This window comes from Lynx rufus, unplaced genomic scaffold, assembly GCF_022079265.1.
Source record: "Lynx rufus isolate CCGP_SWC_20201006 ecotype Redwood Valley unplaced genomic scaffold, mLynRuf1.p SCAF_24, whole genome shotgun sequence".
Taxonomy (NCBI): domain Eukaryota; kingdom Metazoa; phylum Chordata; class Mammalia; order Carnivora; family Felidae; genus Lynx; species Lynx rufus.
Genome location: NW_025814839.1, coordinates 14,952,961 through 14,976,658, shown reverse-complemented (window position 1 = coordinate 14,976,658; position 23,698 = coordinate 14,952,961). Strand labels below are relative to the sequence as shown.

The 23,698-nt window shown below is 40.8% G+C and overlaps 2 protein-coding genes and 1 gene segment (V, D, J or C); all 3 read left to right on the top strand.

Annotated features, from left to right (window-relative positions):
* The window catches only part of LOC124518350 (immunoglobulin lambda-1 light chain-like), a 677,956-nt gene that overhangs the window by 208,379 nt on the left and 445,879 nt on the right, over positions 1-23,698 (top strand).
* The window catches only part of LOC124518353 (immunoglobulin lambda-1 light chain-like), a 721,987-nt gene that overhangs the window by 285,139 nt on the left and 413,150 nt on the right, over positions 1-23,698 (top strand). The gene's annotated exons all lie outside the window — the stretch shown is intronic.
* Positions 1-23,698, top strand: part of LOC124518352 (immunoglobulin lambda-1 light chain-like) — a 550,070-nt gene that overhangs the window by 127,939 nt on the left and 398,433 nt on the right. The gene's annotated exons all lie outside the window — the stretch shown is intronic.

Sequence of the window (23,698 nt, the reverse complement as noted above, 5' to 3'; positions counted from 1 at the left end):
TTTGCTAATCAACAATGTTATATTCATCTCTAGCTCATTTATATTATCCACTCATTGTTTTCTTTCTTAGTATCTCTATAGGTTCTGTTGTTCCTCTTACGATATTTAAAAAAAAATTTTTAATTGTAGTTGACATACAATATTATATTAGTTTCAGGTGTACAGTGTAATGATTTTCCAATTCTATACATAATGCAGTGCTCACCATGCTAAGTGTAGTTAGCATCTGTCACCATACAATGTTATACTCTCTACAATCTTTTGAGATAAATGTCTGGGATGTTTATTTGTAAATTCTCATTTGTTTCTCTTGTATATAATGCTATAAATTTACTTTATTTTACTTAAGTACCAATTTAACTGTGTCCTACAATTTTTGCTTCATAATATGTTCATTATCATTCAATTCCACATATGTCTTAATTTCCCTAGTGATTCTCTTTTTAACGCAAGAGTTATATAGTAATATGGTATTTGTTTTCCAAATCTGTGGGATTTTAAAAAGCTGTTCTTTTATGAATTTCTCACCTTGTTGTATTATGGTCAGATAACACAGTCTAAATATCATTGATCTTTGCATTTGAGGATTTCTATTCAGTGAAGTATACCATAGTCAAAATGAAGAGGATGTAGATAAAGAGAAAATATTTTGATGTCTAAAATGTGTATTTGGGAAATGACTTCCTTTAGGCCTCAAAATTACTTCAATATCTTTCAGTAAGTTACTATTAACTATGGTCCAGGCTTTATTCACATTTCACTGGTTTTTCCAATGTCCTTTTTCTGTGCCGGATTCCCGTACAGGATACTGCACTACGTTGTCATAGTTTCTCCTTAGCCTACTCAGGTCTCTGACAGTTTCTTAAACTTTCCTTGTTTTTCATGATCCTGACAATTTTAAGGAGTCCTTAAAGGGTCAGAGATTTTGCAGAATGTCTCTCAATTTGGGTCTGGTATTTTCCTCCTGGTTGCGCTGGGGATATAGGTTTTTAGAATTATACCACAGAGGTGATGTGTCCTTACCACTTCCATCAGGGATACATCCTATCCCTATGACTTACCACTGATTTCTCCACTGCAAAGTTACTTTTTTCTCCTTTCCATATCCTACTCTTTGGAAGCAAGCCACTAAATCCAGCCTACCCTCAGGAAAGGACATGTAGTCTCATTGAAAGGAGAGAATCTATGAGATACACAAATTATTGAGAGTACAGAAATAATATGGAATTCATTTGTAAGGAATGTTTGTTTTTCCTACCTTTAAATTTAATTTTAAATTAATCAAAATTAAATAAAATAAAAACTTTAGTACCTCAGTCATACTAGCTACATTTCAATGGCTCAGTAGACACATGTGGCATATTAGAGCAGATACAGAACATTTCTATCACTGCAGAAACTTCTGTCAACAGCACTGACTTAGATCATTAGTTTTCCAATTCTTCTGCTCCTCCTTCTTCTCCTTCCTCTCCTCCATTTGAAGTGCAATGATATATAACATTTCATTACTTTCATGTGTCAATGTCTTGATTCAATATTTATATATATTGTGAAATGATAACCACAATAAGTCCAATGAACATCTATCCATTACCAAACAAAGCTACAAATTTTTTTCTTGTGATGAGAATTTTTAAGATTTACTCTCTTAGGAACTTTTAAATGTGCAATACAGTATTTAACTATAGTCACCATGCTGTGTATTATTACCTCCCCATGACTTATTTTATAATTGGAAGTTTGAACCTTTGGGTCCACTTCACCCATTTTGCCCACCCCAACCCTTCTTCTTTTCAAATATATGCAGCTTAAATATGAATCTCTTCTAACAACCACTTTAGCTTTATCTTACAAATTTTGCTGCTTCAATACAATTCACTTGCAAATATTTTCCTTTCCCACATCATTTTCTCATAGGAGCTCTGAGTTATTTAGAAGCAGAACCAAGACTAGAATGAGCATAGAGTACAGCATTCAAGAGATTTGTGAAAGTATAGGAATGGTATTTTGCACTTTTGTCTCCTGCCTTCCTACACCCTAGTCCCAGTCTTATTTTCAATTATATTGCTTAATTTCTGAATTTTGGTTTTTTTCCTCAGTTATTTTTCTGTTATAGCTTTCTAGCTCAATTCCCCCAAAGTCAGTGGGTAGCTACAAAAAGCCCTACAGCTAACACCATGACTAATGATGAACTATTGTATATGAGTCTGAGAACAAGACAAGGATTTCCACTATAATCACTTCAGTTCAACAAAGCACCTGAATAGCCAAGACAACTTTGAACACCAACACTGGAGAACTTAAACTCCCAGATATCTGTCTTAGTCAGGGTTCTCCAGAAAGATAGAACCAATAGGATAAAAAAAGAGAGAGAGAGATGGGTTTTCTGCAATTATGGAGACAAAGACCCATCATATGCTATCGGCAAGCCACAGACCCAGGAAAGCTACTGGCATAAATCAGTCAGTCTGAAGGCCCAAGAACTAGAAGCTCTGTTGTCCAAAGGCAGGAGATATGGATGTCCCATCTCAAGAAAAGAGAGGGGGAGATTTCTCTTCCTTTATTTGTGTTCTCTTAGGGGTCTCAATGGATTGGTCTCAGTCTGCTGATTCAAATGCTAATCTCTTCCAAAAACCCTCACAGACACACCCAGAAATAATGTCTTACTAGCTATCTAAGCATCCCTTAGCCCAGTCAAGTTGACACATAAAATTAACTATCACATAAACTTAAGCAGAATTACAGTTTTTGAAACAGTATGGCATTACCACAAGATTAGAGAAGGAAAGAAATGGGATAGAATGGAGTCCAGAAATTCATATACAGTCACCTGCCAGATTTACACAAATGTTCCTCTGCAATACAGTGAGAAGAGAGTGGTCTTCTTAGTGCTGAATTGAATAAGCATATGAAAAAATAAACCTGGATACCCTGACTTATCACACCATAAGCAAAAATAAATAAATTTCAGATGAATCATAGACCTAAAGGCTAGACAGTAAAGCTCCAAAAAGAAAATAGGAAGAATATATTTATGTCCTAGGTGGGCAATAATTTCTTAAGTATGATGCAACATGAAGCACCAACCCAAATGTACATACATACACCCATGAAGTCATCATCCAGGTCAAAATATGGGACATTTCCAGCACCCCTGCAGTTCCATCATGCCCTTCCCAATTGACAGTCTAGTTTAAAAAGAAAGAAAGAAAGAAAGAGAGAGAGAAAGAAAAAAGAGGGGGCAAGACTTGAATAGACACTTAATAGAAGAGGATGGTATTCAAGTGGCCAATAATCATATGAAAAAAAATATTCTCCAGATCATTACTCATTAGGGAGATGTAGATAAAAACAATAATGTGGTACCATTACAACTCCAAGAGAATGGCACTAATGGAAAGGATTGACAGTACTAAGTACTGTATCTGTAGAATTCTCAATATTGTTGGTGGAAATATAAATTATTTCAATCACTCTTGAAACAGTATTTGGCAGAATCTGCACTTAAAAGCTAAATCAAAGTAGTTCCAGCACTTCTCATAAGTATACGTACATTCCAGACAAATGACTACATAAGCCTACCAAGAAACATGAACAAGCTCATAGCAGTTTTATTCCAAATAGCAAAACAATCAGCCTCAAAGTTCATCGGGAATAAAATGGATGCGTAAAACTCTACCATATTCATTCAATGGGATTCTACCCAGCAATGAAAAAGAATGTGCTATGGCTGCATACAGCAAGAATGCATCCCACTTACTTAAAGGAAGACAAAGACAAAAATATTGTGATCCCATTTACTCAAAGCTTAAAAAAAGACTCTATGGTGTTAGAGATCAGAATAATGTTTACTTTGCAGGGAGAGGTTGACTGGGAAGGAGCATAAAGAAGCCTTCTGAGCTTCTTGACAGTACAGAGCTAAAGAATTGTCACTGTAAAACCTGACTATTGCTGATCACCATCATCCACAGCCATGATATACAGATGGCCTCGCCTCAATTCTGCCTTTCAGAATTCTTGGAGGTGGGTAGAACATAATTTTAGCTATAACGCTATCTGTGGTAACGTCTGGAATACCTAGAGTTCGTGTCAATCCTCTTTTTAGATTTTATGGGTGACAGCCAGGGGTTAGTGTTGCTCACAATAATGGACGCTGCACTTCTTGATCCTGTTTGAACTTGAGTTTGAATCATAACCTCTGTTTCAGGAGGCAAACCTTCTCTTCTGATGAAGAGAAAAGCTTCTGATGATTCTTGAATTGATGCTGTTTTCTCCTTTGAAGTCAAAAACCGAAGCCAGCGTTTGGAACACTGAAAAGACTCTTGTTCCAATGCCTTCAACAATGATTCACATGAAGTATGACAGCTCTGAAAATGTTGGGACAGAGTGGACAAAGCAAATTCTTAGTGTTTTCATGGCACTTTCTGAAATGTTCCCACATCGGCAAAGGCTGATGATCTGTAATTGCAAACCTGGCACACACAGGGCATTTCGCCAGGCTTATGATTGTCCTCCTTGTGCTGTAAGAGAATCTGATCTGTTTTGAATGACAATTCACAAATTTTACAGAAAGTGGAGGGCTCCTGGATTGTGTGTATACTTTCAATGTGACATTGCAGCTGGAAGGAGTGAGAAATTGCGGGTGACGGTGCTAGCAGGTGGTGTGGATTTCCCAGCTGTCACCCCTCTGCTTCTCAAGTTCCAAATTGTTCCTCAAATAGCTCATAAACTTGACATTCTTTAGAACTTTCAAGCAGCTGAGGCATTTAAAGGTTCTGTGAGTCTTCTGTTCTGACTGCCCGTCTCCTTTATGGTGCCCATAGTTAAAGTCACAAAATAACATAATCAGATTTTCCTTCTTGGGATCAATAGTCTGGTTTTGACTTGTTGGACTTGAAAAGTCTGTTTTTTTCCAGCCTTTCCAAGCTATTTTTTGTGTCTAGATCCATAGATTGAAATGAGCCCTGTCATTTGCATAAGCCCAAGAAAATAATGTTCCATTCTAAACATGGCTTGATGAGAATGGGACAGATTTTGAGGTTGTGTTCACTGTAGGAGAGAAATCTAAAGGGGCCACAGCTGAGGAATGTCCTCCTGGGATTCCATCACTGAATTTAGGTCTTTTGGAATTTCCACTGTTTACATTGGAAGCAGGAAGTTGCTTTGAACTTCAAGGACTTTCACCTTGCCTCCTACAGAAAGTATAGCTCCAAGTAGACACTGAGATATGAAGACAGAAAATCTGAGGGACTGTAAGACATGACTTGTGATGAGTTCCTTTTACAATCTGGTTTAGATGAAGTCTCCAAATAATAAGACTATCTGGGGCACCTGAGTGGCTCACTTGGTTAAGCATCTGACTCTTGATTTTGGTTCAGGTCATGATCTCAGGGTTCCTGAGTTTGAGCCCTGCTTAGGGCACTCTGCACTCTGCTGTCAACAAAGAGCCCACTTTTGATCCTCTGTGCCCCCTCTCTGTCCCTCCCCTGCTCTCTCTCTCAAAAATAAACATTGAGGGGCGCCTGGGTGGCGCAGTCGGTTAAGCGTCCGACTTCAGCCAGGTCACGATCTCGCGGTCCGTGAGTTCGAGCCCCGCGTCAGGCTCTGGGCTGATGGCTCAGAGCCTGGAGCCTGTTTCCGATTCTGTGTCTCCCTCTCTCTCTGCCCCTCCCCCGTTCATGCTCTGTCTCTCTCTGTCCCAAAAATAAATAAACGTTGAAAAAAAAATTTTTTTTAAAAATAAACATTGAAAACATTTCTTTTAAATAATAGAACTATCTGTTGCCCTCCGTTCAGATTGAGGTGGCCACTTGAGTGTTGCATGGGTCACGTGATTTGCAGGCTGCAATGCATGAGCAGGATCTTGACTCAAGTGGCCTTCCTTTGTTCTGAGTATCATTCCGGAGTCACTCTCTTCAAAATGTTTGGAATGACTGGTTTTGAATTTGAAACCACTCTGATGAAGAGAATTTCTGCATCTTCATTTCCATGTTCCACTCCTACTAAGATCATCAGCTCAGCATGTTCATTTTCCCGATTCCTGTGTTTGGATTCTCCTGTTCTGCTCTGCTGGTTCTGGCACTTGGTTTTCCTCACACAACAAGAAAAGATTTGCCATTTCATCACTGTTTTTTGCTTGAAGAGGCCCCTTCAACTTCTAGTGCATTCTTTTTGTAAATTACCAGCTAAGTACAACCGCATGTTCTTAGTATTTATACTAATACTACTAATACTATTAATAACTAATAATGGTTATTATGTATATATTACATTTTTTTTAATTCGGGTTGGAAAAACCCAAAAGAATATTTTGTGACATGTGAAAATTCTGACATTTAAATTTCAGTGTCCACAAATAGTTTATTTATTTTTTTTATTTTTTTAAATTTATATACAAATTAGCATACAGTGCAACAATGATTTCAGGAGTAGATTCCTTAGTGCCCCTTACCCATTTAGCCCATCCCCCCTCTCACAACCCCTCCAGTAACCTTCTTTTTTTTTAAATTTTTTTTTTCAACGTTTATTTATTTTTGGGACAGAGACAGAGCATGAACGGGGGAGGGGCAGAGAGAGAGGGAGACACAGAATCGGAAACAGGCTCCAGGCTCTGAGCCATCAGCCCAGAGCCCGACGCGGGGCTCGAACTCACGGACCGCGAGATCGTGACCTGGCTGAAGTCGGACGCTTAACCGACTGCGCCACCCAGGCGCCCCCCCTCCAGTAACCTTCTGATTGTTCTCCAAATTTAAGAGTCTCTTCTGTTTTGTCCCCCTCCCTGTTTTTATATTATTTTTGTTTCCCTTCCCTTATGTTCATCTGTTTTGTCTCTTAAAGTCCTCCTATGAGTGAAGTCATATGATTTTTGTCTTTCTCTGACTGACTAATTTCACTTAGCATAATACCCTCCAGTTCCATCCATGTAGTTGAAAATGGCAAGATTTCATTCTTTTTGATTGCCAAGTAATACTCCATTGTATATGTATACGACATCTTCTTTATCCATTCATCCATTGATGGACATTTGGGCTCTTTCCATACTTTGGCTATTGTTGATAGTGCTGCTATAAACATTAGGGTGCATGTGTCCCTTCGAGACAGCACACCTGTATCCCTTGGATCAATGCCTAGTAGTGCAATTGCTGGGTCGTAGCGTAGTTCTATTTTTACTTTTTTGAGGAACCTCCATACTGTTTTCCAGAGTGGCTGCACCAGCTTGCATTCCCACCAACAATGCAAAAGAGATCCTCTTTCTCCACATCCTCGCCAACATCTATTGTTGCCTGAGTTGTTAATGTTAGCCATTCTGACAAGTGTAAGGTGGTATCTCATTGTGGTTTTGATTTGTTTTTCCCTGATGATGAGTGACGGTGAGCATTTTTTCATGTGTCGGTTGGCCATCTGGATGTCTTTTTTGGAGAAGTGTCTATTCATGTCTTTTGCCCATTTCTTCACTAGATTATTTGTTTTTTGGGTGTTGAGTTTGGTAAGTTCTTTATAGACTTTGGATATTAACCCTTTATCTGATATGTCATTTGCAAATATCTTCTCCCATTCTGTCTGTTGCCTTTTAGTTTTGCTGATTGTTTCCTTCGCTGTGCAGAAGCTTTTTATTTTGATGAGGTCCCAATAGTTCAGTTTTGCTTTGTTTCCCTTGCCTCTGGAGACGTGTTGAGTAAGAAGTTGCTGCAGCCAAGATCAAAGAGGTTTTTGCCTGCTTTCTCCTCTAGGACTTTGATGGCTTCCTGTCTTACATTGAAGTCTTTCATCCATTTTGAGTTTATTTTTGTGTATGCTGTAAGAAAGTGGTCCAGGTTCATTCTGCATATCGCTGTCCAGTTTTCCCAGCACCAATTGCTGAAGAGACTGTCTTTATTCCACTGCATATTCTTTCCTGCTTTGTCAAAGATTAGTTGGCCATACATTTGTGGGTCCATTTCTGGGTTCTCTCTTCTGTTCCATTGATCTGAGTGTCTGTTCTTGTGCCAGTACCATACTGTCTTGATGATTACAGCTTTGTAATACAGCTTGAAGTCCAGGATTGTGATGCCTCCTGCTTTGGTTTTCTTTTTCCAGATTGCTTTGGCTATTCGGGGTCTTTTCTACTTCCATACAAATTTTAGGATTATTTGTTCTAGCTCTGTGAAGAATTCTGGTGTTACTTTGATAGGGATTGCATTGAATATGTAGATTGCTTTGGGTAGTATTAACATTTTAACAATATTTGTTCTTCCTATCCAGGAGCGTGGAATCTTTTTCCATTTTTTTGTGTCTTCTTCAATTTCTTTCATAAGCTTTCTATAGTTTTCAGTGTATAGATTTTTCACCTCTTTGGTTAGATTTATCTGTACGTATTTTATGGTTTTTGGTGCAACTGTAAATGGGATCGATTCCTTGATTTCTCTTTTTGTCGCTTCATTGTTGGTGTATAGGAATGCAACCGATTTCTATGCATTGATTTTGTATCCTGCAACTTTGCTGAATTCATGAATCAGTTCTAGCAGTTTTTTGGTGGAATCTTTTGGGTTTTCCATATAGAGTATCATGTCCTCTGCGAAGAGTGAAATTTGACCTCTTCCTGGGCAATTTGGATGCCTTTTGTTTCTTTGTGTTGTCTGATTGCTGAGGCTAAGACTTCCAATACTATGTCGAATAGCAGTGGTGAGAGTGGACATCCCTGTCTTGTTCCTGACCTCAGGGGGAAAGCTCTCAGTTTTTCCCCACTGAGGATGATATTAGCATTGGGTCGTTCTTTTTTTGTTTTGATTAAAAAAAAATTTTTTTTTAAGTTTATTTATTTTTGAGGAACAGAATGAGACAAAGCGTGAGTGGGGGAGGGACAGAGAGAGAAGGAGACAGGAGACAGAATCTGAAGCAGGCTCCAGGCTCTGAGCAAGCGGTCAGCACAGAGCCCGATGCGGGGCTCGAACCCACAAACTGTGAGGTCATGACCTGAGCCAAAGTCAGATGCTCAACCGACTGAGCCACTGGATGCCTCAACACTGGGTTGTTCTTATATGGCTTTTATGATCTTGAGGTATGATCCTTCTATCCCTACTTTCTTGAGGGTTTTTATCCAGAAAGGATGCTGTAATTTGTCAAATGCTTTCTCTGCATCTATTGAGAGGATCATATGGTTCTTGTCCTTCCTTTTATTGATGTGATGAGTTAATTTTTTTGCGGATATTGAACCAGCCCTGCATCCCAGGTATAAATCCCGCTTGGTCCTGGCGAATAATTTTTTTAATGTATTGTTGGATCCAGTTGGCTAATATCTTGTTGAGGATTTTTGCATCCATGTTCATCAGGGAAATTGGTCTATAGTTCTCCTTTTTAGTGGGGTCTCTGTCTGGTTTTGGAATCAAGGTAATGCTGGCTTCATAGAGTTTGCAAGTTTTCCTTCCATTTCTATGTTTTGGAACAGTTTCAAGAGAATAGGTGTTAACTCTTCCTTAAATGTTTGGTAGAATTCCCCTGGAAAGCCATCTGGCCCTGGACTCTTATTTTTTGGCAGATTTTTGATTACTAATTTGATTTCCTTACTGGTTATGGGTCTGTTCAAATTTTCTATTTCTTCCTGTTTCAGTTTTGGTAGTGTATATGTTTCTAGGAAGTTGTCCATTTCTTCTAGATTACCCATTTTATTGGCATATAATTGCTCATAATATTCTCTTATTATTGTTTTTATTTCTGTTGTGTTGGTTGTGATCTCTCCTCTTTCATTCTTGATTTTTTTTGTTTGGGTCCTTTCCTTTTTCTTTTTGATCAAACTGGCTAATGGTTTATCAATTGTGTGAATTCTTTCAAAGAACCAGCTTCTGGTTTCATTGATGTGTTCTACTGTTTTTGGGGGGGGGGTTGGTTCGATAGCATTAATTCCTGCTCTAATCTTTGTTATTTCCTGTCTTCTGCTGGTTTGGGGTTTTATTTGCTATTCTTTTTCCAGTTCCTTAAGGCATAAGGTTAGGTTGTGTATCTGAGATCTTCCTTCTTTAGGAAGGTCTGGATTGCTATATACTTTCCTCTTATAACCACCTTTGCTGCATCCCAGAGGTTTTGGGCTGTGGTGTTATCATTTTCATTGACTTCCATATGCTTTTTAATTTCCTCTTTAACTTCTTGGTTAGCCCATTCATTCTTTAGTAGGATGTTCTTCAGTCTCCAAGTATTTGTTACCTTCCCAAATTTTTTCTTGTGGTTATTTTCGAGTTTCATAGCGTTGTGGTCTGAAAATATGCATGGTATGATCTTGATCTTTTTGTACTTACTTAGGGCTGATTTGTGTCCCAGTATATGGTCTATTCTGGAGAACGTTCCATGTGCACTGGAGAAGAATGTATATTCTTCTGCTTTAGAATGAAATGTTCTGAATATATCTGTTAAGTCCATCTGGTCCAGTGTGTCATTCAAAGTCATTATTATTTCCTTGTTGATTTTTTGATTAGATGATCTGTCCATTGCTGTGAGTGGGGTGTTGAAGTCTCCTACTATTATGGTATTACTATCGATGAGTTTCTTTACAAATAAAGTTTTATTGGGACACATCAGTGATCACTGGTTTAAGGCTATTGTTGGTGGCTGCTTTGACGATACTATGGCAGAGTCAGCCCTGCAAAAGAAAATGCGAGTTGCCTAATACCTAAAATATTTACTTTTTTTTTTTCAGAAAATTTTGTCCACCCATGGTTTAAGAGAAGCAAAATGGAAGATACCAAACTTATCAGCCCACCAATCCCTGGAGTGTTTCAGATGATTCAGTGGGCCTCAATATTTCCCACCCTGGGCAGCAAGGGAGGGAGAAGCTGCAGCGTCCTTGTTTCTGAGTCCAGAGAAATTTCTCTCCAGTTCAGCTGCACCATGTCCTGTGTCAGTCGAGTGCTTACCTTGCTGTCTAAATGGCTTTTGAAGTGAGGTCTGACCAGAAGATCCCACCCCCTTTATAAGACCATTATAATCCTATTTATAATATCCAGATGGGGCTTCTATCAGTTTTCCCAACAAGTTTACCCTGGTTGGATTTTCAGCTGTTGTCCCGAGTGATTGCCAAAACTTTCCTTTCAAATCTCCCCCGCCAAGGAAAGAATGTGGGTGGGGCTTCAGGGCCAGGCCCAGGGGCTGCAGGCCTGGTTGGGGCCCTGTGGTAGAAATGCCCCTCCTCTCTCTGCTGTCCAGAACCCCACCACCTTATCTCCAGTTTAGCTGGGTCTTGAGCTATTGGGGATCAGCAGGGCCAAGGGGAGGGGGCCCACTGAGCTATTCCAACAAAGCTCAAGCTGAGGTTAAGGCAACTAAAAGGGCACACGTATTCTTCCAAGTGTTGGGACGTCCTCACAGGTCACAGTTTTCCAGCCAAAAGAGAACAAAAACCTTCTCTTCCTGTGTCCCCAGGTAGCAAAGTGGGCTGGTTTCACTCCCCAATCGGCAGGGTAGTCTGAACTGGAAGACTCAGCTCCCAGGGGGATTCCCAGGGGGCCACACTTTAATCCCAAGAGCTTTTGCTACATATCAGCCAACTCTTTTCTGAATGTTTCCAAGGGTCAAAGGTCATAAGCCAGTTTGCTCTGGCTACCTCTCACATTCTCCCCTCCCCCCTTCACATGCCTTTTCCTCAGCACCTTCTAAATAGAGTCTCAGGCTTTCCCACAGCCCTCTTTGCATATGGATTCTTGGGGAAAGCGAGGGCTTCAAGCCCCCCTGACAGGCAAAAAACATTTGTATTCCCACTCCCTCCAGTGTATCCAAGTCACAGAATTAGAATAGAAATCCAGTTTGCTAATTAAAATGTTCTAAAGTGCCATAACCTGACATGACTTTAAAAATATCTTTCTTGGGGTGCCTGGATGGCTCAGTTGGTTAAGCACCCGACTTCGGCTCTGGTCATGATCTTACAGCTGATGAGTTCGAGTCTCACATCTGGCTCTGTGCTGACAGCTCAGAGCCTGGAGCCTGTTTCGGATTCTGTGTCTCCCTCTCTCTGACCCTCCCCCGCTCATGCTCTGTCTCTCTCTGTCTCAAAAATAAATAAATGTTAAAAAAAATTAAAAAAAAGAATATCTGTTTAATAAATGTACAAGGATGGATTTAGAAATAGATTCAGCCATTCAAAAGGATTAGATGGCACTCAGTTTCATATTTCTGCCTGGTGGCAATGCTGGTAGTTGCCAAATTGTTTGCTAAGCACAGCATTGAAATGTAAAGTTTTTATATTGTTTCCTTATTTTTAATTTTTTTTTCAACGTTTATTTTATTTTTGGGACAGAGAGAGACAGAGCATGAACAGGGGAGAGGCAGAGAGAGAGGGAGACACAGAATCGGAAACAGGCTCCAGGCTCTGAGCCATCAGCCCAGAGCCCGACACGGGGCTCGAACCCACGGACCGCGAGATCGTGACCTGGTTGAAGTCGGACGCTTAACCGACTGCGCCACCCAGGCGCCCCTGTTGTTTCCTTATTTTTAAAGTGTTGGAAAGTCATTTTTAAAGTTGTAAAGTGTGATGAAGCCAAATAAAGTACATCTGTGTGGTTATTTGGCCTGCGAATTGTCAGGCACTTTAAGTTTGGAGACATGTTAATTTAATTTAATTTTGATTTTTAAAAAGATTTTCTTTTTAAGTAATCTTTACACCCAACGTGGGGCTTGAACATAACCCTAAGATCAAGAGTCACATGCTCCACCAACTGAACGAGCCAGGTGCCCCAAGACATTAATTTTATAATTCACTAGTTCCTAACGTGGTCAGTGGTACAATGTAAGGTGGGATGATGTGGAATAACAGGATCCCAGACTCTCCACAGAGATCTCTCTAGTGATTTTAGGAATAGCTCAGTCTCAGAATCAGCCCAAATCCCACCTCCCATCCCCCACTTTTAAAAGTGGTAATTTAGGTTATCACTTTTGTAAGCCATTTAATCTATGAGGTCTAAGCCAATTGTTTCCATCCTGTTACACATTAGAATTGCCCAGGGAACCTTTAGGAACTCACATGCCCAATCTCACTGCTGGACAATTAGATTAAAATTTAAGGGAGTTCCTTTATAAATCTTCACCAGCCGTGTGCCCTCCACCTGAGAAAATGCCAGTGGTTTGGGGAGTTCCTCTTCCCTCTCCCACCTGACAGGAGAAAGGATTTCCCTTCACTTTTTCAGATTCATTTTAGCATGTATGACCCAGGGCATAAAATCCTCCACAGTCACCAAACAACAGGGCAATCTGAAATAGAGGTAAGAACAGGAATGCCACCTCTAATGACTACATAACAATCCTTTTGATTTGGGGCAAATAACCCAGAAGACATTCAAAGGAGTAAGTGAAGCTGCTGTAAGAAAACCATTTCTGTTCTCATGGACTTATTTATTATATATTTTTCAGCATTTCCCTCCAGAAAAACTCAAAGTAGAATCCATGCCAAAGCCTGTCTCATTCTAAAGTGGTGATTCTCAGCAAGGGGCAATTTTACCCCTAACAGACATTTGACAATGTCTGGAGATGTTTTTTGATTGCCAATATATTTTATTTCTCACTATTAGCATCTAATGGGTAGAGATCAAGGATATTGTCAAACATCCTACAATACACAGAATGCCGCCCCCCCCACCTCCCCTCGACAAAGAATTATCCATCCTAAAATGGTGATAGTGCCTGGGTTGAGAAACCCTGGTCCAGGGTAAAAGAAACTGTCCCACTCCCCTGCATGATGTCCTTGGCAACCTCCTTGTAAGAAAGAGTTAGCATTCCTGACAAAGTGCTTAGATAGTTACCTGATAAACTTAATAGGGCCAAAATTTATTTTTGAAAATTAGTCATCCTTCCCCTGAGATGACTGCCAGTGAAATAACTGACATTTAATCTTATCCTTTTAGGTTTGGTGTTAACGATGGTGATGACTAACTATTCTATTTTCCTTCAGAATGTTCCTAACAAGAGAGAATCTTTGATTTGGCTTGCTTGAAACTTTTCCTTTTGCAGACAGACTGTAATAAAATTTAAGTGCTTGTAACTAAATCATATTGAGATTTCTCTCTCTCTCTCTCTCTTTTTACAGTAGAAATAAGAACTATTTTTCCAATAAGATTTTATTACATCTAAAAATTACTTATAGAGGCACCTGGATGGCTCAGTCAGTTAAGCATCTGACTCTTAGGTCATGATCTCACAGTTTTGTGAATTCGTCGAGCCCTGTGTCAGGCTCTCTGCTGACAGTGCAGAGCTTGTGTGGGATTCTCTCTCTTCTCCCTCTCTCTCTCCCCCTCCCCTACTCATGCTGTCTCTCTTTCTCTAAATAAAATTTTTAAATTACTTGTAAAAATGTGTAATATACTTACATTGTTTCATCAATTCTATATTATTAATCGCTAAAATGATAATTCACTCTAGAAAAAAATAACACTTGAGCCTCATGCTTCTAGGAAATTATTTTGTAAATTTCAGTAGGGGGCACCTGTGTGGTTCAGTCAGTTAAGCATCCGACTTCAGCTCAGGTCATGATCTCAAGGCTTGTGAGTTTGAGCCTCATGTCCCTCTCTGTGCTGCCAGCTCAGAACCTGGAGCTGCTTCGGATTCTGTGTCTCCCTCTCTCTCTGCCCTCCCCCGCTCATGCATGCTCTCTTTCTCTCTGTCAAAAAAAAAAAAAAAAGTTAAAAAAAATTAAAGAAAAGAATGTGGCCATCTGGAAACCAAGGGAAGAAGCCTCAAGAGCAGCAGAACCTGCTAACACCTTCATCTTGGACTTTAGCCTCCAGAACTATGAGAAAATAATTTTCTGTTGTTGAAGCCACCCAGCCTGCAGTATTTTGTAATGGCAGCCCTAGCAAACTAACACGCTCTCTAGAACAGGAGCCAATGGAGAGGGCTCACTTCAGGGACAGGTAGGGGGTATACAGGTGAGAGTTCAGCAACCAAAAGACTCCTGCTCATAAACAAATGCTTGTCTTCCCTGATTTTCCAGGAAGCAACCTGCTCCTCCTTTGGACTATTTCATGGATGCCACTGCTGGTAGGGACTCCCACTCAACTCTTTCTGGCCCCACATCCTTTTCTTTGTCTCCTAGATAGGGAAGGACAGAACCTTGAGGACACAGAGAGTTCCATTTTTATACCATCCCGGATGTGAGGGGAAATATCTGTGTTCTAGGCCACCTACTGTAGCTAAGAAGAGAAAGAAAAACAAACTGTAGCCATTTAGCAGAATTGGCTGAAATCTAATCACCTGACATACAGAAAGACCTTAAAATGTTAAGCTATGAATAAGCAGAGACCTTAAGTTTAACCTGCTCTGCGCACACTAGGAGGGTCTGCTGAGCGAAGTGATTACTTATCCAATGTGGTTTCCATAGAGAAAAACAAGATGCCTCCTGCAGACTGGCTTGACAGAAGACCAACTTATCAGAGGGAATTTAGGCCTGTAGCCAATAAAGGAACGTGAGTAGAGGGAGGGCCAGAAAGAGGGAATATGTTATTTCTTCAGTTCTCTACACCTCCAGGAGCCTCCACAAAATGAGCCCTGGGCACAGGGATTCCCTGGATTCGGGGAAAGGAATGTCTGGTTTTGATTTCATCAAAGCCTGTCCCCACAGGGACTGCATGTCACCAGCTAACATGAGGATACTTCTGGGCAGCATGCTGGGCTCAGGAAACTGCCTGATCCCACCTTTCCTTCCATAACTAGCCTCATGGCCAAAGAAGCCCAGCTCATGATCCAAGGAGGCAGCTTTTTGACCACAACCTTGTCTCTGGGACCCAAGATCGTGATAGTGAAGGAGATATATGGTCAGTTTGATTATCCACCACCAGGGCTGGGTGTCTCAGACAAGCTATGAACTTTGTACCCAGGAGATGAGGTCCATAGGACTGGGGGGCTTCCTTACATGTGAACCAAAGCTATGTAGAAAGTGGTCTCTGTGGCATGGCCCAGGGAGACACCCCTGTTCAAAAGGGCACTAATCAGGGTAGTCTGTCTCTGTTGTCTTTCTCCATCTCCCTGGAAAGCCTGGGTCATGGATCTCCCGTTGTTCTTACAAGCTTTTTCCTCTTCCCCTCTCCCTGGAAGAGCTTTATCCCAAGAGACTTGGCTTTTGTAATCGGTGGCAGTGCCTTTGGCTTCCTGCTGCCTTTGCTCTCACATTTATTATGCCTTTTCCCTGGAGGAAGAAATCACAGAAGGATGGTTTTTCCCAGCTTAAATGAAAGGGTAGAGCACAGAGGGATCAATATGCACACCAACAAGACACACTAAAAAATTTAATAAATGATGATTTGTATCACCTGCTTACCAAAAAGCAGGAAGATGTTAATTTCTAGGGCATTCATAGATGATAAATTATGTGTTAGATCCAGCTCCTTTAGTCACAAGAAAGGGGGAGATAGAGGGAGCCTCCAATTCTAATGGACACCCCCAAGGAAGAAAACCCAAGAACCTGTCATAGCAAAGTGCTCTAATGGGCAAGTTGAATTAGCTTAGCACTGCAAGATTGGCAGAGAAGCAGGCTTTAGGGAAATGCTACCTTTACCAGGTGGATTAAGGCAAAAACTCTAACAGATGAATCATGCCAAGGAGGAAATCTCCAAGTTAAAAGAACCACCAAAATCCTGAAATCAGATGTGACTCTTTCTTTGGTGATTGAGAATGCACTTCAGTCAGCATTTGAATAAATATTTTATCTTGTACACATTTTTGTTAATTTAAAAATAAAACATGTGGGGGGATATTAGTGGTATAAAAGCATGTTTATAACAATATATTCAGGGGTAATGAATGTGCCTTAAGAACCACTTTCCTTTCCTTTTCTTTTCTTTTCTTTTATCTTTTTTTCTTTTTAGTTTATCTCCAAGTTAGTTAGCATATAGTGCAATAATGATTTCAGGAATAGAATCCAGTGATTCATTCCCTACATAGAACACCCAGTGCTCATCCCAACAAGTGTCCTCCTTAATGCCCCTTGCCCATTTAGCCCATCCCCCCAATCACAACCCCTCCAGCAACCCTCAGTTTGTTCTCCATATTTAAGAGTCTCTTCTGTTTTGTCCCCCTCCCTGTTTTTATATTATTTTTGCTTCCCTTCCCTTATGTTCATCTGTTTTGTATCTTAAAACCCTTATATGACTTCAGTCATATGATATTTGTCTTTCTCTGACTGATTAATTTAGCTTAGCATAATACCCTCTAGTTCCATCCACATTGCTGCCAATGGCAAGACTTCATTCTTTTTGATTGCCGAGTAATACTCCATTGTACATACATACCACATATTCTTTATCCATTCATCCATCAATGGACATTTGAGCTCTTTCCATAATTTGGCTATTGTTGAGAGTGCTGCTATAAACATTAGGGTGCATGTGCCCCTTCAAAACAGCACACCTGTATCCTTTGGATAAATACCTAGTAGTGCAATTGCTGGGTTGTAGCGTAGTTCTATTTTTACTTCTTTGAGGAACCTCCATACTGTTTTCCAGAGTGGCTGCACCAATTTGCATTCCCACCAGCAATGCAAAAGTGTTCCTCTTTCTCCACATCCTCACCAACATCTGTTGTTGCCTAAGTTATTAACGTTAGCCATTCTGACTGGTGTGAGGTGGTATCTCATTGTGGTTTTGATTTGTATTTCCCTGATGATGAGTGATGTTGAGCATTTTTTTCATGTGTCCGTTATCCATCTGGATGTCTTCTTTGGAAATGTCTACTCTTGTCTTTTGCCCATTTCTTCACTGGATTGTTTTTTGGGTGTTAAATTTGGTAAGTTCTTTATAGATTTTGGATACTAACCCTTTATCTGATATGTCATTTGCAGATATCTTCTCCCATTCTGTTGGTTGCCTTTTAATTTTGCTGATTTCTTCCTTTGCTATGCAGAAGCTTTTTATCTTGTTGAGGTCCCAATAGTTCATTTTTGCTTTTGCTTCCCTTGCTTCCAGAGACATGTTGAGTAATGAGTTGCTGTGGCCAAAGTCAAAGAGGTTTTTGCCTGCTTTCTCTTCTAGGACTTTGATGGCTTCCTGTCTTACATTTAGGTCTTTCATCCATTTTGAGTTTATTTTTGTGTATGCTGTAAGAAAGTGGTCCAGGTTCATTCTTCTTCATGTTGCTTTCCAATTTTCCCAACAATATTTGCTGAAGAGACTGTCTTTATTCCATCAGATATTCTTTCCTGCTTTGTCAAAGATTAGTTGGCCATATATTTGTGGGTCTATTTCTGGGTTTTCTATTCTGTTCCACTGATCTGAGTGTCTGTTTTTGTGCCAGTACCATACTGTCTTGATGATTACAGCTTTGTAATACAGCTTGAAGTCCAGGATTGTGATGCCTCCTGCTTTGGTTTTCTTTTCCCAGATTGCTTTGGCTATTCGGGGTCTTTTCTGGTTCCATACAAATTTTAGGATTATTTGTTCTAGCTCTGTGAAGAATTCTGGTATTATTTTGATAGGAATTGCATTGAATATGAAGATGCCCTTGGGTAGTATTGACATGTTAACAATATTTGTTCTTCCTATCCAGGAGCATGGAATCTTTTTCCAGTTTTTGGTGACTTGTTCATTTTTTTTCATAAACTTTCTATAGTTTTCAGCATATAGATTTTTCACCTCTTTAGTTAGATTTATTCCTAGGTATTTTATGGTTTTTGGTGCAATTGTAAAACGGATTGATTCATTGATTTCTCTTTCTGCTGCTTCATTATATAGAAATGCAACCGATTTCTGTGCATTGATTTTGTATTCTGCAAATTTGCTGAATTTATGGGTCAGTTCTAGCAGGGTTTTTTTGGTGTAATCTTTTGGATTTTCCATATAGAGTATCATGTCATCTGTGAAAAGTGAAAGTTTAACTTCCTCCTTGCTGATTTGGATGCCTTTTATTTCTTCGTGTTGTCTGGTTGCTGAGGCTAGGACTTCCAATACTATGTTGAATAACAGTGGTGAGAGTGGACATCCCTGTAGTGCTCCTGACATTATGGGGAAAGCTCTCAGTTTTTCCCCATGCAGGATGATATTAGCAGTGGGTCTTTTGTATATGGCTTTTATGATCTTGAGGTATGACCCTTCTATCCCTACTTTCTTGAGGGTTTTTATCCAGAAAGGATGCTGTAATTTGTCAAATGCTTTTTTGGCATCTATTGAGAGGAACATTTCTTGTCCTTTCTTTTATCAATGTGATGTATCACATTGATTGATTGATTTGTGGATATTGAACCAGTCCTTCATCCCAGGTATAAATCCCACTTGATTGTGGTGAATAATTCTTTTAATGTATTGTTGGATCCAGTTGGTTAGTACCTTGTTAAGAATTTTTGCATTCATGTTCATCAGGAAAATTGGTCTGTACTTCTCCTTTTTAGTGGGTTTTTGTCTGGTTTTGGAATCAAAGTAATGCTGGCCTCATAGTGTACCCTCATGAGAGATACTGAGACAGAAACACCTATCTAAGCCACAGCAAGTGTGAAGTAAGAAATATTTATAGTTGTTTTAAGCTACTAAGTTCTGGGCTACTGTGTTTTGTAGCAATAGATAACTAAAGAGCTGCACTTGTTATGTTTGGTACGCAATTATTGTTTTCACTACCACATCATTACCATTACCATTACCATTACCACCACATCAGTGCCTTGTGATAGAAACAAAATTCTGTCTATTGAACTGTTTTTCCCCCTGGTGAATTAAGCTGGCTTGATGTCAAGGACGAAAGTGCCCATTAGTATTTTTGAAATGACTTGAATCATTTCAGCAAACATCATGTATTAGTTTGCCAGGGCTGCTATAACAAAATATCACAGAATGGATCAATTATATAACAGAAAATTATTTTTGCACAGTTCTGGATTTAGAAGTCCATGGTCAAGGTGGACCAGCAGGGTTGGTTTGTCCTGAGACCCCTCTCGTTGGCTTGCAGATGACTGCCTTCTTACTATGTCCACATGTGGTCTTTCCTCTGAGGGTGTCTGTGCCCTAATCTTTTCTTCTTATAAAGACGTCAGTCATATTGGATTAGGGCCCACCCATATGACATCATTTTATGTCCAAATGTAGTTACACTCAGAAGTACTAGGGGTTAGGACTTCAACATACAAATTTTGAGGGAACACAATTGAGCCCATTGCATATTTCATATAGAATATTCAACTTGCAAAACTCAGCAATGTAATTTATATTATAGACTGGCCTAATTTTTTCACTTAAGTGACTAACCATTTATCATGATTAACCAAGTTTTCTCAAGCAGCCTGAAGTGCAGGGTGCCTGGGTGGTCCAGTCTGTTGAGAGTCTGACTCTTACTTTCAGCTCAGGTCATGATCTCATGGTTCGTAGGTTTGAGCCCCACGTCAGGCTCTGCTAGGGAATCTCTCCTCTCTCTCTCTGCCCCTCTCCTCGCTTGTACTCTCTGTGTCTCAAAATAAATACATAAACTAAGAAAGAAAAGAAAGGAAGGGAGGAAGGAAGGAGAGAAACAGTTATTTTTATCAGTGAAATGGGTTTATTTGGGAATAGCAGAGAATTGCAATCCAGGACAAGGACGCTGTGGCGAAATCATAGGCAAGTCTGGAGAACAAAGCAGAGGAATATTCTTATATAGAGGAAAGGTGGGGTGGATGCTGGGAAGGGTTTTTATAAACAAAAAGTCCATTGGAGTAAACTAGGAGTTAAAAGTATAGTGACTTTTCATTGGCTGAGTTGGGACTGTCTCCCATTGGCTGGGCTGTCGCAGGGGAGGGAGGGGATGGGGAAGGGCGGGGAGGAGAACATCTTCCTTCCTCCTGCTGCTGGTAGTAAAGCATCCTCTTCTTCCTGTTGGGACTAGAAGGTAGGTCTCTTCCATTCCTGTGCAATGGGCTCCAAGAAATGCTAGGCATGAGAGGTCCCCTTTCTGGGGGACCTCTCATTTAGTGAAGTTTCTCTTTATTAATTTTCAAAATGTCAAATAGCCTGTGGACTAGAAGAAAGCTGTACAGGTGCTCACCATGGCCATGAGTGAGTAGGGCCTGAAGAGGTTTGACAGACACCAGGATCGACCAGGCATTTGTGCATCTCATTTGAAACCTACTCTGGCACGTTTAGGATCCACGCAGTGCTGATGGCCTGCATTTCCATAGTCTGCAGTTGCCCATGACACAGACTCAGGGACTCGTGTCCCTGCTCTGTCTTTCTAGAGATTGGAAGATCTATTGAAGAAAATATTGGAGAAAGTTCTGTGAGCAATGGCTTTGTGCTCCAGCCCTCTGAGGCCCCGCCTTGTCATCTTATATTAAATTCTGCTTATCCAAATACCGGGTCACCTCTCCTTGTTCTTCTACTCTTTCTAAATTAATCTCTCCAACTCTTAAATGTCTGGACCAACATCCTCCTGTGAGAACCTCAGGTTTGTCTCCTCTTCATGCTGAAGTTCTCTCTTGGGAGTAGCAAATGAATCTCAAACCAGAATTCAGCTCAGCCTGAGGGGCCTTTCATTGCTTAGCTGATTCCTCTTTTAAGTTTCATGGCCCCAGATCACCAGTAAAATATGAGATTGGTCAGGTGATGAAAATATGCTTTTCACAATGATTTCATGTCGGTGGCAGAGTCTGGGCTATTTCTCTCTCTTTCTAATTGTATGGCCACTGCATCCTTACCCTTATTAGTAGTAGTACCAATGATTTGGATCCCTAATACTCTTCTGGATTGTGGGTCAAGTCAACATTTCTTGCTAGCATTAGAAAATAGTTCTTTTCCCCAACTCTGTCTCTGAGAATTATTAGACATTTTCATTCTGCCTAGGCCTTGGGTCATCTTTCAGTATCTTTTCGGCCTCTCGATGATTTCCCAGGCTTGCTATATGAGATTGTGCTCTGACTCTTTTCTGTCCACATTCTTCCCTCTCATGCTCTTATTCCCCAGCTGCCCTAAATCTAATCTACCTTCTGTGCACAGCAGACAGCTCCGAGGTGAATTAATACCCAAGAACCTTCTGTGTGCACCATACTCCCACTGCTTGCTTTCTAATGACCTGGAGACGCCTCTGTCCCCCAATGGGGCCTCCATCTATGTGGGCCCCCTGCCACCAGCAGTCACTACCTCCCCGTACAGCTTGTATGGCCATCCTTACCGATGAGGACTCTCTCCAGATAAACCCAACTTTTAAAAACCTCTTTGCCTTGGTACTATGTTCTTTGAATATTTTTATGGCAAAGTCTAAATTCCGAGTAAATAATCCTGCCAGATTTATCTCTCAGATGAGGTGTCCAAGCCAAACAGAGTCCTGACTGTAGGGCACCCTGCTTTATTTATTTATTTATTTATTTATTTATTTATTTTAATGTTTATTTATTTTTGAGACAGAGACACAGCATGAGCAGGGAAGGGGCAGAGAGAGAGGGAGACACAGAATGTGAAGCAGGCTCCAGGCTCTGAGCTGTCAGCACAGAGCCCGACGCGGGGCTCGAACTCACGAACTGTGAGAGCGTGACCTGAGCCGAAGTCGGATGCTTAACCGACTGAGCCACCCAGGCGCCCCAAGGCACCCTGCTTTAAAAGCAAGATGCAGGGGTGCCTGGGTGGCTCAGTCGGTTGAGCGTCCGATTTCGGCTCAGGTCACGATCTCACAGCTCGTGAGTTCGAGCCCCGCGTCGGGATCTGTGCTGACAGCTCAGAGCCTGAAGCCTGCTTCTGCTTCTGTGTCTCCCTCTCTCTCTGCTCCTAACCCACTCACATTCTGTCTCTATCTCTCTCAAAAATAAACATTAAAAAAAATTTAAAAATAAATAAATAAAATAAAAGCAAGATGCAGTGGGTGCCTGGGTGGCTCAGTAGGTTAAGCAACTGACTCGATCTGGGTTCAGGTCTTGAGCTCACAGTTCTTAAGTTTGAGTCCTGCATCAGGCTCCGTGCTGACAGTGCAGCACCTGCTCGGGATTCTCAATCTCTCTCTCTCTCTCTGCCCCTCCCCAGCTCGCTATCAAAATTTTAAAAAACAAAGAAAAGCAAGATGCAGTGTTGACTTTTTTCTTCCTTTACCGTGTTGGGCAGCTATAAATATCACTCTCCTGCACGGGGCCATCCATGAACAGGGCACTTCTATGAGTGCTTTGCATTAAGTTAGCCCCATAGATAAATCTTACCAGGCTGCTTTGGAGAATTACTGTCTCTGTTTTGTGGTTGAGGAACCCAATGCTGAGGTCACGTGATGCTCTGCTTTTTGCTCTTCCTCTAAGACAGTCTATTTTTCTCAAATCCCAAAGCTGCTGGTTCCCATTCTGGAAAATAGTCCCTGTAATTACAGGGTCCATGTCAGGGACGCTGAAACAGGGTGCACGTCAGGAAAAGGTGAGGCCTTTTATTGACCCCCCCTTTTTTTGAACATACAGGTTATACAGGTTTCTGCATTTTCTATTCTCTCGGAAATGGCAACGTGTGTCCCATAAGCTGATGGGCCCATTTCTGGTTCTTTCTTACAGGGTGTAGGGTAGGAGGATGGAAGGCAGAACAGGGTAACTGCTACAGGAGGAGAATGGAGAAGGGCCAGTTGTGTGTGTGGCAAAATAAGAAGTTGCTGATGCCTAGCAAAGACAGCAGCGCGTGCACACACACACACACACAGAGTGCTAGCACTGAATGAGAGGCACTGGAATGAGAGCAGAGAGTACTTCCTCATACTCAAGGAAACGTTCAGATGGAGCACTGCCCCGGGCCTTAGTGTATGGCCTCCCAAAATATTTTGCCCATGCAGTGAGGGAGATGAG